The sequence below is a fragment of the Myotis myotis genome, unplaced genomic scaffold, assembly GCF_014108235.1.
Source record: "Myotis myotis isolate mMyoMyo1 unplaced genomic scaffold, mMyoMyo1.p scaffold_m19_p_3, whole genome shotgun sequence".
NCBI lineage: Eukaryota > Metazoa > Chordata > Mammalia > Chiroptera > Vespertilionidae > Myotis > Myotis myotis.
The window spans coordinates 173387081-173402691 of record NW_023416335.1 but is presented as its reverse complement, the minus strand read 5'-3'; positions in this window follow the sequence as shown (position 1 = coordinate 173402691).

The window sequence follows — 15611 nt, the reverse complement described above, 5'->3', positions numbered from 1 at the left end:
GCTCCTGCATTGGGTGCATATATGTTTATCAGGGTTATATCTTCTTGTTGTATTGATCCCTTTAGTATTATGAAGTGGCCTTCCGTATCTCTTGTTATGGTCTTCACTTTGAGGTCTATTTTGTCCGATATAAGTATTGCTACCCCAGCTTTCTTTTCTTTTCCATTAGCCTGAAAGATATTTTTCCATCCCTTCACTTTCAGTCTGTGTGAGTCCTTTCTAATGAGGTGGGTCTCTTGTAGACAGCAAATGTATGGGTCATGATTTTTTATCCATTCAGCCACTCGATATCTTTTGGTTGGAGCATTTAGCCCATTTACGTTTAAAGTTATTATTGAAAGGTACTTGTTTGTAGCTATTTCTTTTTTTGTGTGTGGCTGTTTTCTTTCTGGGATTTTTATTTCTTCTTTTTACACCAGTCCCTTTAGCATTTCTTGCATTGCTGGCTTGGTGGTGATAAACTCCCTTAGCCTTTTTTTGTCTGTGAAGCTTCTTATTTCCCCTTCAATTTCGAATGATAGCCTTGCTGGATAGAGTATTCTTGGATTCAGTCCTTTGCTTTGCATCACTTTGTAAATTTCCGTCCATTCTTTTCTGGCCTGATGTGTTTCTGTTGAGAAATCATTTGATAATCTAATGGGAGATCCCTTGTATGTAACTTTCCGTCTCTCTCTTGCAGCCTGTAAGATTCTCTCTTTGTCCTGAATATTTGCCATGGTAATTATGATGTGTCTTGGTGTGGGTCTTTTCGGGTTCACCTTGCTTGGGACTCTCTGGGCTTGTGTGACTTTTTTCTTCCCCACCTCAGGGAAGTTTTCTGATATTATTTCTTCCAATAGGTTTTCTAATCCTTGTTCCTCTTTCTGTTGTTCTGGCACCCCTATTATTCGTATGTTGTTTCGTTTCATGTTGTCCCAAAGCTCCCTTAGGCTCTCCTCCTGTCTTTTAATTTTTTTCTCCAACTGAAGTACAGTTTGGGTGTGTTTTGCTTCCCTGTCTTCTAATTCACTAATTCGGTCTTCCGCTTCTCCTAGTCTACTGTTGATACTTTCAATGGTGTTCTTTATTGCAGCTATATCGCACTTCATTTCTTCTTGGGTCTTACTTAAGTTGTTGATTTTTTCATCTGTTTCTTTTTGCTTCTTGGATAAGTTGTCAATTTTTTCCTCCATCCGGTGTATGCACTCTAGGACCCTTATTCTGAATTCTTTTTCTGTCATGTTGTATGCCTCTGTATCACTTAGCTGCTTTTCTGGTGAGTCCTCCTTTTCTTTCCTTTGGGGATTTCTTTGTCTACCCATGTTTGATCTCACTGACATATATAGATATTGAGTCATTCAGTGGCTGCTCCCTAGGTGACAGTGGCTCCTCGGGCTGTGGTTGCTCCTTGGGCGGTTGTGGTAGCAGTTGCTCCTCTGTTGGTAGCGGGTCTTCTGATGGGTGCTGTTCACAGCTGTTGTGGCTCTTCTGGCTGGTGGAGGGAGGCTTCACACACAGCAGCTGTTCCTCAGATAGAGCGTGTGGAGATCAGGAGGCCGCTGTTGCTTGGATCTGCTTTCTGTGGGGAGAAGCAAGGTTCCTCTGAGTTCACGTAGTCGCGCTGCTTGAGAGCCGTTGTTGCCGGGTTAGTAGCTGGTCTCTGGATGCCGGTGACAGTCACCCAAGATGGCACGGTCTCCGCGGCTGTGCCGGCGCACCTGGAGAGGTTTCAGCCTCAGCTTCTAACCGTTCCCTTTATCTAGGATTTCTCTGTCTTTCCTGGCTGCAGACTGTCTCTCAGCTGAATCTCCTCTGCTTATTCGGGCTGTATGCTACCTGTTTCAGCTGCCCGCCCTTATCTACTCCGGGACAAGGCACCGACACGTCTGTCTAAACCTCCGCCATTTTCTTCCTCCAAGAGTCATGTTTTAGTATGATTTCCAATCATGTTGTTTACATTTGAGATACTTTAAATTCTATTTTGATGTAAAGTTAGGTATGAGAGTAATATTTCTTATCCTCCCATCCAGAGAATCACCCTTAATAAATTAAAATCAATAATAGTTACTATTTATCAAGTGCCTACAATATGCTAAAAACTATGATAGGTACTTCCTGATTTTCTTAAAATAGGTCTATATTTTGCAGGTGAAAAACTGAGGCTACTATTCATTTGCCCAAGGTCACAGAGACTTGCCATTGGAATACAAACCTAGCACTGTGTACTTTCAAGCCCACTCTTTTTTTTTTTAATTTTAATTCTTCATTGTTTAAAGTATTACATATATTTCCTTTTCCCCCCATTAACCTCTCCCACCTACTCCCACCCTCCAGGCCAAGCCCTCATCCCCCCACTGTCTGTGAATACTGGTTATGCTTATATGCATACATACAAGTCCTTTGGTTGATCTCTCAACCCCACCCCCTCCCACCCTGTCTTCCCTCTGAGGTTTGATGGTCTGTTCAATGCTTCTATGTCTCTGGATCTATTTTTGTTCATCAGTTTATGTTGTTCATTATATTCCATAAATGAGTGAGATCATGTGGTATTTATCTTTCTCTGACTTCAAGCCCATTCTTTAACCACTGTACCCTATTGCTTCTCAAAGAAATAAAAATGTATTTCATTCTATATGCCTATTGCAAATGCCATGTACTATATTCCTTTTTAATTTTATAAGAAGAAAAATTTTTACTTATTTTAAGGAAAATTTATGTTTCATTTAATAACATAATAATTATCGTTTTTTAATCACTTACTGTATTCCAGAGTGTTCTGAGTAATTTCCTCATTAACTCACTTAATCCTCATTATCATTCTATGGAGTATGTATTATTAAGATATATATATATGGAAAATGAGGTTAATAACCTACTTCCTACTTTGTTACACTAAACATGAAAAACATTTTGAAAAGGTTTACGGCACAAAAGTCCTTAAGAAAGTGTAACAGAAAATACATCTGCAAATTATATGAGAAATGGTTGATGTCTGTAATACAAAAGAATATCTAGAAATCTCACTTTTGATTTAAAAAGAAAAATAAGCTGTATTTAAGCACGACAGAAACAGAAGAAATAAACATCTGTATCATTAAAAAAAAAAAAAAGAAAGAAAAACTACATTGAGATACCATTTCTCAACATAGCATATTCTCAAGAATCTAAATGGTTGACACTTAACCCTGTTGGTGAAACAAGCACTCTAATGCAATGCTTGTGGGAATGCAAGATGGCACAATTCCTAGGAAATGGAATTTTGAGATAGATAGGAAATCTACACATGCATTTACTCTTGAACTACATTTAATTTTACTTGTAGGAGAAAGAAGAGAGAGAGAGAGAGAGAGAGAGAGAGAGAGAGAGAGAGAGAGAGAGAGAGAGAGAAGAGGGAGGAGGAGAAAGGGAAAGGGAAGAAGAAGAAAAAGAAATTTTAACTGGATTGCAACCCACATATCCATCAATAGAAGGCTGAATGAGCTGTATACCATCTCAACATTGGAGTGCCATACAGCTGGAAAAGTGAATCAAAGATGTATCTATGAATTGATAAAAGTACTCCATATAGACTTTACTTAAGAAAACAAGGTTCCACCCTGTGTATATAGCCTGCCAACTTTTGTGAAAGGGGATGGTAATAAAAGTTTTCAATGGGAGACAATATAGTAATAAACCAAAAAATACCTAATATAAGTGATTTTTCTAGGCCCTCAATTATGTTGTTCTGTTAACGAATACTTTTTATATCTACAAAATGAGCAGTAACAGTGATATGATGCTACTTAATGGTTAGTTTAAAGCCAGAATTTTACATGAGTTGTGTACGGTTGTTGAAATTAAAATCATATGAACTTGCTTCATGATGGTTTAGGCACTGTGCTTAAGAGCAAAGGCCCTGCAGCCAGACTGGCTGGTCTAAATCCTAGCTCTGCAGCTTGCTAGGTGTGAACAAATTATTAACCTTCTCTGCACCTTTCCTGTCTTAAAATGAAAACACTAATGCTATCTACCTTAAAACAGTGTTTGAGAGCTGAATCAATTAATATATATGCATTTACTTACACATATACTCTAACACAACAATATATAATGTGCATGTAAATCAAGTCCCAGTAGGAGGAGGGCCACAGAAAAAAATCTGAAAAATATAAACCCACAAATCCAAGGATGACCTCAATGAGCCCTAAGCAAAAGAAACAGGAAAAAAACAAAACAAAACACACACAACAAACCCACTAGTCCAGGGGTGGGCAAACTTTTTGACTCGAGGGCCACAATGGGTTCTTAAACTGGACCGGTGGGCCGGAACAAAAGCATAGATGGAGTGTTTGTGTGGAACTAATATAAATTCAAAGTAAACATCATTACATAAAAGGGTACGGTCTTTTTTTTTTTTAGTTTTATTCATTTCAAACGGGCCAGATCCGGCCGGCGGGCCGTTGTTTGCCCACGGCTGCACTAGTCACTTAATAGTCAAATTGTTTAAAATCAGTGATAGAAAGAAAATCATATAGCTGCCACTTAAAAAAGACACATATACAAAAGCAAGTATAAAGATGACCACAGATTTCTTACTGAAAACAAAATAAGTGAAAATAAAAATTTAAAAATACAGAAAGAACTAAATCTATCAACCTATAATTCTATATCCAGGGTCAGAGGAGTGTTAGGTGCCAGAAGCTGGTCCATCCTTGCTGCTCGACACAGTCGCTGCAGGGAAGAAACATCTGCACAGCATATGTTTCAAGGTACCTGGCATATATGGCATACTGTTCTTAATATGTTTGCTCCCCTTCTTGGCGCTGTGTGTTTTAACCAAGGTCACCTCTCCGAGAAAGGTTGTTTCCCCAGGTAGGGATTTTTCCCTGAAGTTAGGGAGGGAATAAAACCCCTTAACTAAGTGCCAGGTGGGTAGTTAATCACTTTAACTATGAACAATCACGCTTAAGCTACATAATCTTTCCTCCCTGGAATGGAGATAAGAAACACCCTAACCTTTGGAATAGAAATTGATAGGATTAAAATCAACTGGTATAAATACAGATGTAACAAGACAATAAAACACAGAACCTGGCTGGAGATCCTGGCTAGATCCTGGCTAGAACCTGGCTAGAGAACCTGGCTAGGCTGCTGATCAACTGAACTCTGACCCGTGTCATTCCTTCTTTGCCGACTCCGTCCACACCTTTGGGAATCCCTGGACCTGCTGGGGCTGGACCCCAACAGTTAGGTAAATTATAGAGAAAATTGTGGTTACAGGGAGAGCCTTTTCCCATTTCCTATTCAAGTCTTAGAAGAGGAGAAGCCCACTGGGTAGGAGACATCACATCAATATAAGGGAATTCAGCCTAATTCATTGGGCAAAGAAGTATGGTCAGAAGGTGAAAGTGAACACTCCCGAATCTTCCTCCTAAAAGAAAAACTAAGATTAAAATTACCAGTCAATCAAGGGATTCAAAATGGTGAGATAATATGAAATGTGTTGAACCCCTCAGAAAGAATCAACTGTCCTATAGTGAAAAATGCCATAGAGAAATAAAAATAATCTGGTCTTTTAACAATTTAAGAAATGGAAAGTCACAAGTGAACTTAGCAAGAAGATTTTCAGAAGAATTGGAGACAGGTAATAAAAGGTAGAATGCTGATGATCAAATAGGCAATGAGAAACACTCTGTTCAAGAAATGTGACAATGTGGAAAATGAGAAAAAGCTATAGCTTTGAGGGAAAGAGAGTCAGCAGAGAGTGAGAATATGTAATAGAAAGAAAAAGGAATATTGACTCATCAAGGCTCCAGTGGAACAAGAAAGATCTGGGATCTAAAGAACTCTGGGCATGTAGAGTAAAAGAAGACAAACACAAGGTATGTGCTGTGTGAGTCCATGTGTACGAAGTTAAAAAGCAAGCAAAAGCAAAAATCAATGCTTTTAGAAGTCAGGATAGTGATTACCCTTGACAGAGGGACTGTAACTGGAATGCAACATGGTGGGAGGGGGCTTTGAAATGCTGGTCCATGTACTGCTTCTTACCCTTTGTGCTGGTTATAGAAGGGTGTTCCTCTTGTGAAAACTTATTGAGCTGTACAGGTGTGACTTCTTTTCTTTTTTGTATGTATGTCACACTTCAGTTGAAAAAAGATATATGGATATTAGGAATGAGTATTGTAATTAAAAAGATTGGGCAAAATTTAGAGAAAGTCAGAGGTAACTTTGATGTCACCTTGAGGGAAACTTCGTTTATAGCTTTTATTTGTAGAAAGGAAGTAAGCCATCTGCTAAGAGTTAGAGGGAAGATGGTGTTAGAGACATTCTAGAATGCCAGAGTGGAGGACAGGAAAGGTGCAGAATGGATAATTTAAACAAATGGCTTCTCTGGCAGCAATGAGATCTTAACAAAATTTAACGAACTAGTAAATCCATACGTTATCTCTCTGCACATAAGGTTTGTATACAAAATGAACCTTGCCTATAGAAATTAGAAAACTTGTATCATGAAACCACTTATGTAATTGCTAAATTTTACTTGAAAATTTGACTATGCACTCCTGATGACCTAAAAGGAAAATTAAGAAATGTTCATTTTCATGACTGCATTGTTCATGAGAAGAAAACATAAAATTCTCATGGGAAGCAATTCCTGGCATTTTGTTCTGACATGCCGGGGTCCAACCCCAGCAGGTCCAGGGGTCCCCAAAGGTGTAGACGGAGTCGGCGAAGAAGGAATGACACAGAGACAGCGTTCAGTTGATCAGCAGCCTAGCCAGGATCTCTAGCCAGGATCTCCAGCCAAGTTCTGGTCTGGATCTCCAGCGAAGTTCTGCTTAGGATCTCCTGCCAGGGTCTGTCCAGGTTCTCCAGCCAGGTTCAGTAGCCATGTTCCCTCGCTAGGTTCTCCAGCCAGGTTCTGTCCAGGTTCTCTAGCCAGGTTCAGTCACCAGGTTCTAGTCAGGTTCTCTTGCCAATTTCTGTAGTCAGGTTCAGTCCAGGATCTTTTGCCATGTTCTCTCCAGCGAAGTTCTTCTGTCTGTAGGTTCTGTGTTCTAAGCTCTGTATTCTAAGTTCGGAGTCTTGCTGTCTTATTACATCTGTATTTATACCAGTTGATTCAATCCTATCAATCTCTATTCCAAAGGTTAGGGCGTTTCTTATCTCCATTCCAGGGAGTAAAGATTATGTAGCTTAAGCATGATTGTTCATAGTTAAAGTGATTAATTACCCACCTGGCACTTAGTTAAGAGGTTTTATTCCCTCCCTAACTTCAGGGGAAAATCCCTACCTGGGGAAACAACCTTTCTCAGAGACCTTGGTTAAAACACATAGTGCCAAGAAGGTGAGCAAACATATTAAGAACAGTATGCCATATATGCCAGGTCCCTTGAAACAGCAAGCATGGACCGGCTCCCGGCACTGACAGATATTTCTGATTTAAGAAAAAAAACAAAATAATATATATCTCCAAATGTGAAATGATGGACATAACCTCAATGATTTTTAAAACATATACAATTATGGGTTTCTTAAAGTTATTTTAAATTGTATTTAATCATGAGAGGTGAGACATTATGTCAAAGCCCAATAAAAATAGTGAATAACTTCTATGGAGGAGAATCTATTTGTAACTATTTAGGTTTCTAATAGGTGAGCTTTATTTAGGGGTAAAAATTTGAATATCTAGAATGATATATGAACTCATGTCTTACAAGCAGACCTCCAGGCTTTTAATAAAAGTCAGGAAACAATGTATTTGTGATTTGAAGTATAGGCACCCTTTACTGTTAACTTACAATCTATTCTTATGTTTGAAGACCAAACAAACAGATTATAATATTCTCAAATATTTTGGGAAAGTTGAATAATCTAGACAATACTCTACCTAAGTAATCACTGCTTATTCTCACCTTGAATGAGAAGCTCAGAATATTTATAAGGAAATCAAAAAATTTTAAAAATCTGAATCTTCTTCAGTCCCACCTGAGTTTGAAGAACACAGATTTATAACAGAACTAGTTGGAAATGTTATGCCTTATTTTCTCAAAAGAACTCTCCATCCAGAAGGGTTAGGTGAAAAGAAGCACGATTTGGTGTTTAGAAAGTTGAATAAGTAGAGTTATGGGAATAAAAGAACTAGAGTGGTTGGTAATGAGTACAGATGAAATGATTAACTGTTTGCACCACCTTAGATGGTATTGGGTGGGCAATTAGAAGAGAATGAGCACCTCTGAAGAGGAACAGGGAATTGATAGGTTCCCTAGTGGCGCATTAATGGAAGGAACAAGCCTAAGTGTTCAAGTACAAACTATGATGTGAATTTCTTTTGGTGTACCCACAAAGATGCTTTGCAGCATGGCTGAAAGATGCCAATATCATGTTAATTTAACAACTTATTTGATATTTATTATTTGCAGCATTTGTTATTCAGAATCTGGAAATAAAATAGTGTCTTTTAGAAAAAGTCCAAGCATCTGAATTTGGATTTGTCATAGAAGTCTATTTAGTGTACAAAATGCCAGTCTTGTCCCTAAGTTATAAAGCCAACCACTACATCAACACTGTAAGGAGCTTTGTCAGATTACATAATATAAAAAAGCAATAACCTATTTAATATGCATTTGGATATTGAATAGGCTCCTCAAACTGACATGGTCAAAAATACTGATTCACCTGATACCTTCCCATCTTAGATTTTTTTATTTCATATAACCTTTTCTTGTGAATGATTATGTATTTTCCCTCATTACTGTGACATTTGCAGTGTCTTCCTGTGGCAAAATTATACTTTCCCACACCACGTGGCTTGGCCAGGTCACTTGCTTCGACCAATAAAATGAAAGCATAAAATTGACATATGCCAGCTCCAAGAAGGAACCAGTCTTCTCTTTCTTTTTCCTCTGTCACAAAAAAGTCATGAACTATGGCAGATTATGGCAGTTCCTTCCTTCTGGATGCCAAAGGGAAGAAGATACTGGTTTTCTCCTGTTGGTTTACTTCAAAGATCTTTTTATTGTCTAAATAAAATATTATAACACTGTATTCTGGAAGTTATATATGTAGAGATGTAATATATATGAAAATAATAGCAAAACTAAAGGGTGGAGGTAAACGGAGCTATATAGCCACAACATTTAAAATAATACAATAGCAAATCTAGGTAGACTCTGGTAAGTTAAATATATATTAAACAAACATGGTAATTAATCATACCTCTGCTACACTTCCCATTGGATAATCAGGGCGATATGCAAATTAACTGTCAACCAAGATGGCAGCCGGCAGCCACGCAGCTGAAGTGAACATGAGGCTTCGTTGCCCCGGAGATGGAGGAAGCCAAGGTTCTCCACCTGCCACAGCCCAGCACTGAGCTCCGGATGCAACACTGTTGCAATTATAGAAGCTAAACAAACTCCAGGTATCTGCTTTCAGCCAGCCAGCCTCGGAGCTGGAGCAGCAATGAAGTTTCAATTACAGAAAGTAAATAAATCCCAGAATAAAAAAATAAAAGAAAAAAAGGAGAGAGTGGGAGCTTCAGTTGCAGGCTTGGCCTGCCTGAAAACAGCCCTCAGCCCCTCATCCAGACTGGCCAGGCCCCCAGTGGGGACTCCCACCATGAAGGGGGTGTGGGCAGCCTGAAAACAGCCCTCAGACCCTCATCCAGGCTGTCCAGGCACCCCAGTGGGGACCCCCACCCTGAAGGGGGTGCGGGCAGCCTAAAAACAGCCCTCAGCCCCTCATCCAGGCTAACCAGGCACCCCAGTGGGGACCCCCACTCTGAAGGGGGTGCGGGAAGCCTAAAAACAGCCATCAGCCCCTCACCCAGGCTGGCCAGGCACCCCAGCGGGACCCCCACCCTGATCAGGGACACCCTTCAGGGCAAACCAGCCGGCCCCCACCAGTGCACCTGGCCTCTATCCTATAGAGTAAAAGGGTAATATGCAAACTGACCCTAACAGCAGAAAGACTGGGAATGTCTGGTTACTATGACACACACTGACCACCAGGGGGCAGACGCTCAATGCACGAGCTGCCCTCTGGTGGTCAGTGAGCTCCCACATGGAGGAGCTCTGCTCAGCCACAAGCCAGGTTGATGGCTGCCAATACAGCGGTGGTGGTGGGAGCCTCTCCTGCCTCTTCAGCAGGGTTAAGGATGTCTGACTGCAGCTTAGGTCTGCTCCCCACTGGCAAGTAGACATCCTCCGAGGGCTGCTGGGCTGCCAGAGGGATGTCTGATTGCCAGCTTAGGCCCAATACCCTGGGGAGCAGGCCTCAGCCAGCAGATGGTCATCCCCTGAGAGGTCACAGGCTGGGCTGAGGTACACCCTCCCCCAGTGCACAAATTTTTGTGCACCGGGCCTCTAATATATATATTCCAATCCATACAGAAACCATTCAAAAGTAATTCAGAAAAGTATGGCTAAATAACCAAGAGAGGAATTAAAATAAAATATTAAGATTTGATTAATCTGAAAGAAAAGAGGAAAGGAGAATGCTTAGAAGAAGCCAGACACAAAAAATTCTTACTGGGTGACTGCATTTAGATGAAGTACTAAAAAAATAAATATAAATCCATGGTGAAAAAAAGATAATTAATTGTGTTGTTCCTTGTAAGAGTAAGAAAGCAAGAGGAACATTTCCAGGGGAAAATGAAAATGTTCAAATGAGTATAGCTTACATGGGTGTATGAATTTGTGAAACTCCTCCAAATATACACTTCACATGAGTGCATTTCACTGAATAAAAATTTGATACCTCAAAAAGTATAAACAATACTGAATTTTAGTTTGTAGCTTTCCATTTTGCAGTGATTAATAATCAGCAATTTGGAATTAACAATTCGGAAACTATTTTCTGTGTTGTCTAGGTTTGAACAAATGCAAAAATATGTTGAGGTTAATGAAAAGCCAGTTTCTCACTCTCAGAGGAGGCAGTCAGGGATATGGAAAGAGGCCTGATACACCACAGATATACCATTTAGATTGCTCTTCAGGAAAAACTTGCCTCCTGGAAATCATGACTGTGATCTTTCCAGGTAGACCATATTCAGTGACTGACAGAAGTGACTGATGGAGGCCTGGTCATCTTGGTCTCATGTGGGATAATTTTGACAGTCAATAGTTGCTCTAGGAGTCCTCTCTCTGTTGACTGGCACTGTTGCAGAGAAATAGTTGGCTTGAAGGTTGTGGTAGGGAAAGTATTAGATGAGCTTTGAACATCTTGTAGCAGAAAGTAAGGATATGCTTAGATGAAAATGGGGTCATTGGAAAAAGAACAGAGAAGTCAGTTTGAAGGAGTTCCGACAAGAACATCAAAATATGTAATAATAGTTATTGATTGTTATATATTGAATGAAATAAGATTATGTGGGTCATGTGGACCTTATACAGATAAATGTGGAAGAAGGAAATCTATTAAAATGGAATGACAATTTATATATACAGAAGTGATGAAGTTAGAAAATCATCAGTGGATATTAAAACTATAGATTAAAGTTTATGACTATATATATAATATGCATATAGTCTCAAAATATTTCCCCATTAAGTATCCTATCTAATAAAAGAGAAACATGGTAATTAGCCGTACATCCGCTACCCTTCCCATTGGCTAATCAGGGCGATATGCAAATTAACTGCCAACCAAGATGGCGGCCGGGCAGCCAGGCAACTAATGCGAACAGGAGGCTTGCTTGCTCCAGTGATGGAGGAAGCCAAGTTCCCTGCCTGCCGCTGCCGGCCTCTGAGCTCTTGAAGCAACAGCTCCAAAAGATACAATGTTTCAATTATAGAAGCTAAAAGATGGCAGTTAATTTGCATATAATAGCTGCGAGCGAAGACTGACGACAACATGGAGGCCAAGCGGTAAAGAAGGGAGCCAAGTAGAGGCCGCAAGGACAGAAACAGAGCCACAGCTGCTGTGAGAGGGAGGGAAATCCCAGCCGCAGCGGCTGGGAGCGGGAGGGGCAGCGACTAGGAGCAGGAGGGGCACCGGCTGGGAGCGGGAGGGCAAGCCCAGCCCCAGCCACTGGGATCAGAAGGGCAAGCCCAGCCCCAGCGGGCTGGGAGTGAGAGGGCAAGCCCAGCCCCAGCCACTGGGATTGGAAGGGCAAGCCCAACCACTGTGGCTGGGAGCATAAGGGGCAGCGGCTGGGGTGGGGGGAGGGGCAGCAGCTGGGAGTGGGAGGGCAAGCCCAGCCCCAGCGACTGGGATCAGGAGGACAAGTCCAGCCCCAGCAGATGGGAGCAGGAGGGCAAGCCAAGCCCCAGCCACTGGGATAGGAAGGGCAGGGGATGGGAGCGGGAGGGCAAGCCCAGCCCCAGGGGATGGGAGCAGGAGGGCAAGCCCAGCCCCAGGGGATGGGAGCAGGAGAGCAAGCCCAACCACTGTGGCTGGGAGCATAAGGGGCAGCGGCTTGGAGCGAGAGGGCAAGACCAACTGCAGGGGCTTGAAGCCGGAGCAAAACCCGCCTCAGTGAGTTTCGCTCCCTTCTCTGCTTTGCTCCAGCCACAGGAAGCGCTATTCTTGCAGAAATATTCCTGCAGTGGGCCTCTAGTTCATTAATAAAGACAGAAAATGAGTTACATTAGTGTAAAGAAACCTAGTGTACACTACCTCAACCAAGTGATCAAAGTTAATATCAATAATTTATATATACTATATTTTGATGCTAACATTACCCTTGCTTTGGGTAGAGAGAGCCTATTCAAGCAAGCTTTATTTCTGATAGAGCCCTATAATTCTTTTAGCACTTCTTTGCTGTGTGACCCGCATATTTCTGGTTTGTCTTGGATTTTCTCTGCTTTAGTCCTGGAATTTGCCACGTAAGAAGTCTTGCTTTCTTTGAGTGGAGAATGCTATCCAGTAACCAAGATCTGGTTGCTATTCCTATTTGAATTCTCTTTTCTGATAGTGAGAAGCCTGGCTCATATGATCTTTATTACACTTATTGTATCAGTTCCATTGTAGGTGATCAATCTCCCATCTTCATTATCAGCCTTTATTCCATGCAGATGCCCTCCTCATCCCACTGAAGTTTCAATACCTGTGCCTGAACGCTAGTGCACAGATCTTTCACACCATGTTCGGAGCCTGTACTCCCATGCATGAATGCTCTCCACCCTGCTAAGGCTCCACCACCCATTTCCAGGCTGTATAGATATCTGACTCCCTGTGTTTAGATCATCTGATACCCCATGAAAGCTGCTTCCTTGAGGAAATGCCCTATGCACCCACACAGACTTTAACAGGCTATTCCTTTGCATCAATTTTGTATTTGCTTGCATTTGCATAATTCATGGCAGAGAAAAACAGGAAATTTGTTTTTCCTTCCATTTGCAACCATATGGTTTTATTTCAAAGTTAAGTTTATGTTTTGTCACTATTCTGATGAGTTTTCTACCTGCCAAGAACTGTAGCTGATTAGTGGCTAAACATTCAGGCATTATTTGGTGAGTCCATGGAAACTAGCTTTGGATATTTGATATTGTAATTTATATTTCTCCTATATATTTGGCCTTCATCCACATTTCTTGGCTCACAAAACCCTTGAAATGCCTTAAAAGTTGAGAGTGATAAAGGTTACTTTTGTTATGTTAATGAGGTGACTTTGGGAAAGCACTAAGTTGCCAGTAGAGCCAACTATTTGATCAGAGGGTTGGAACTTTCAGTCCTATCCCTGCCCCCCCCCCCCCCCCCACACACACACACACACACTCACACACACCTGGGAGTTGGGGGAGAGGGTCTAGTGATAGAATTCAATCACAAATAGGTAACAATTATTTTATCAATCATATTTATGTAAATAAGCCTCCATAAAAATCCAAAAAGACAAGGGTGCAGGAGCTTTGGATTGGTGAACACAGGAAATTTAGAGAGGGTAGAGTGCCTAGAGAGGGCATGGAAGCTCCACACCCCTTCCCACATACCTTGCCCTACTCATCAATTCCTTCAAGTTGTTCCTGAGATCTATCTCCTTTTACAATAAACCAGTGGTCTAGTAAATAACATTTTTCTCTGAGTTCTGTGAGCTGCTTTAGCAAATTAATTGAACCCAAGGAGACAATCTTGGGAACCTCTGATTTATACCCAGTTGGTCAGAAGTACAGGTAATAATCTGGGCCTGTGACTGGCATCTCAATCAAGTTGCCAGTGAGGAGTTGTTGGAGCCTTCAATGTATAGTTGATCAGTCAGAAGCATAGCCTGGGTTTGCAACTGATATCTGAAGGGGGTGGGGGAAGGGCAGTTTTGTAGGACTGAACCCTTACTTTGTGGAATCTGAGGCTATTTCTGGGTAGAGAGTATCAGAGTTGAGTTGAATTCCTGAACACCTTGCTGGTGTCTGAGGATTGTTGAATTCCTGAACACCCTGCTGGTGTTTGTTTGTTGATATGGGGTGAACCCTCCACTACCACCTTGGAAATTAAGTTTTAGAATATTAAAAGAGGGGGCTTTCTATCTAAAAGAAAAAAAATTGGATGAAGAAGCATGGATATTATCAGATGTTGTGGAATTCATCACAACATTGTTTTTCAGATCAAAGTACAAGTCATAGCTCTTCAATCAAGTTTCCTTGATTGTTATAGAATATGAATTAGACCAATTCCAGGAACCTAATTTTTATTTCCAGGTATCTTCCTGTTAAGGGAATTACCTAGTTTGAACTGACTCTAATTTGAATTAGTCGTAAGCTCAAAAAGTTGTTATGGATTTATTTTCTTACCACAAATAAAATGCATTATTATTAATTGACAATAATAATTAGCTTTCATCAGGCTTCCATATGAGGCTGTTGCAACATGGAAAAGAGAATGAGATCACTTACCCTGTTAACAATAGATTGTATGGAAGTGTTACGGGACTAAAGGGGTCTATTTGACTGCCCCATCAAAGCCCAATGAACAGAAGTTTCCAGACAAGAAAGTAAAGTTTTTATTTGAGCAGGTGGTTCCATACCCCAGAGTCACATGAGGTTCCACAATGGCTTCCAGGGGATGGGTTATATAGAGGAAAAATCCTTAACCAAGGTAGATAAAGGATTTGGGATGGTGGACTCTACTGATTGGTTGGGGTGGGAGTAGGAAGTAGTTGATCATTGTTTCAGGTCCTGATGTCAGCCATGGCATTGTTCTGTCTGGTTTCCTGAGGGTGTGGTCCAGAGGCTCCTTCTGATTTCACAGGCCTGGGGCTGAATACACCTGAAGTCAAGATATTATCTTTAGTTTGACAGAAACTGTTTCTGTGGTCAACATACCTGAGGATTTTTTCTTAAGACATTTTGATGCTGACAATAATCTGATATCATAAGGGCTTAATGATTAAGGAAGGGAATGGACAGATAGAAAGGACAAAGGGTCATGTTAAAGAAATAGTTTCTGCACAGTTACAGAAGGAAAGCAGCTGAGGCATGGTTACAGGAAGGAGGGAGGTTAGGTGAGCCAATAAAATATCTCTTTATCCAGGGTTGATGAAAAGATTTTGAGAATAATCTTTTATTCTCAAAGAAAATATCCTATATAATAAAACCTAATATGCAAATTGACCAAACTGTGGAACGACCGGCAGAACAACCAGTCACTGTGATGCACACTGACCACCAGGGGGCAGAGGCTCAACGCAGGAGCTGCCCCCAGCCCGCAGGCCC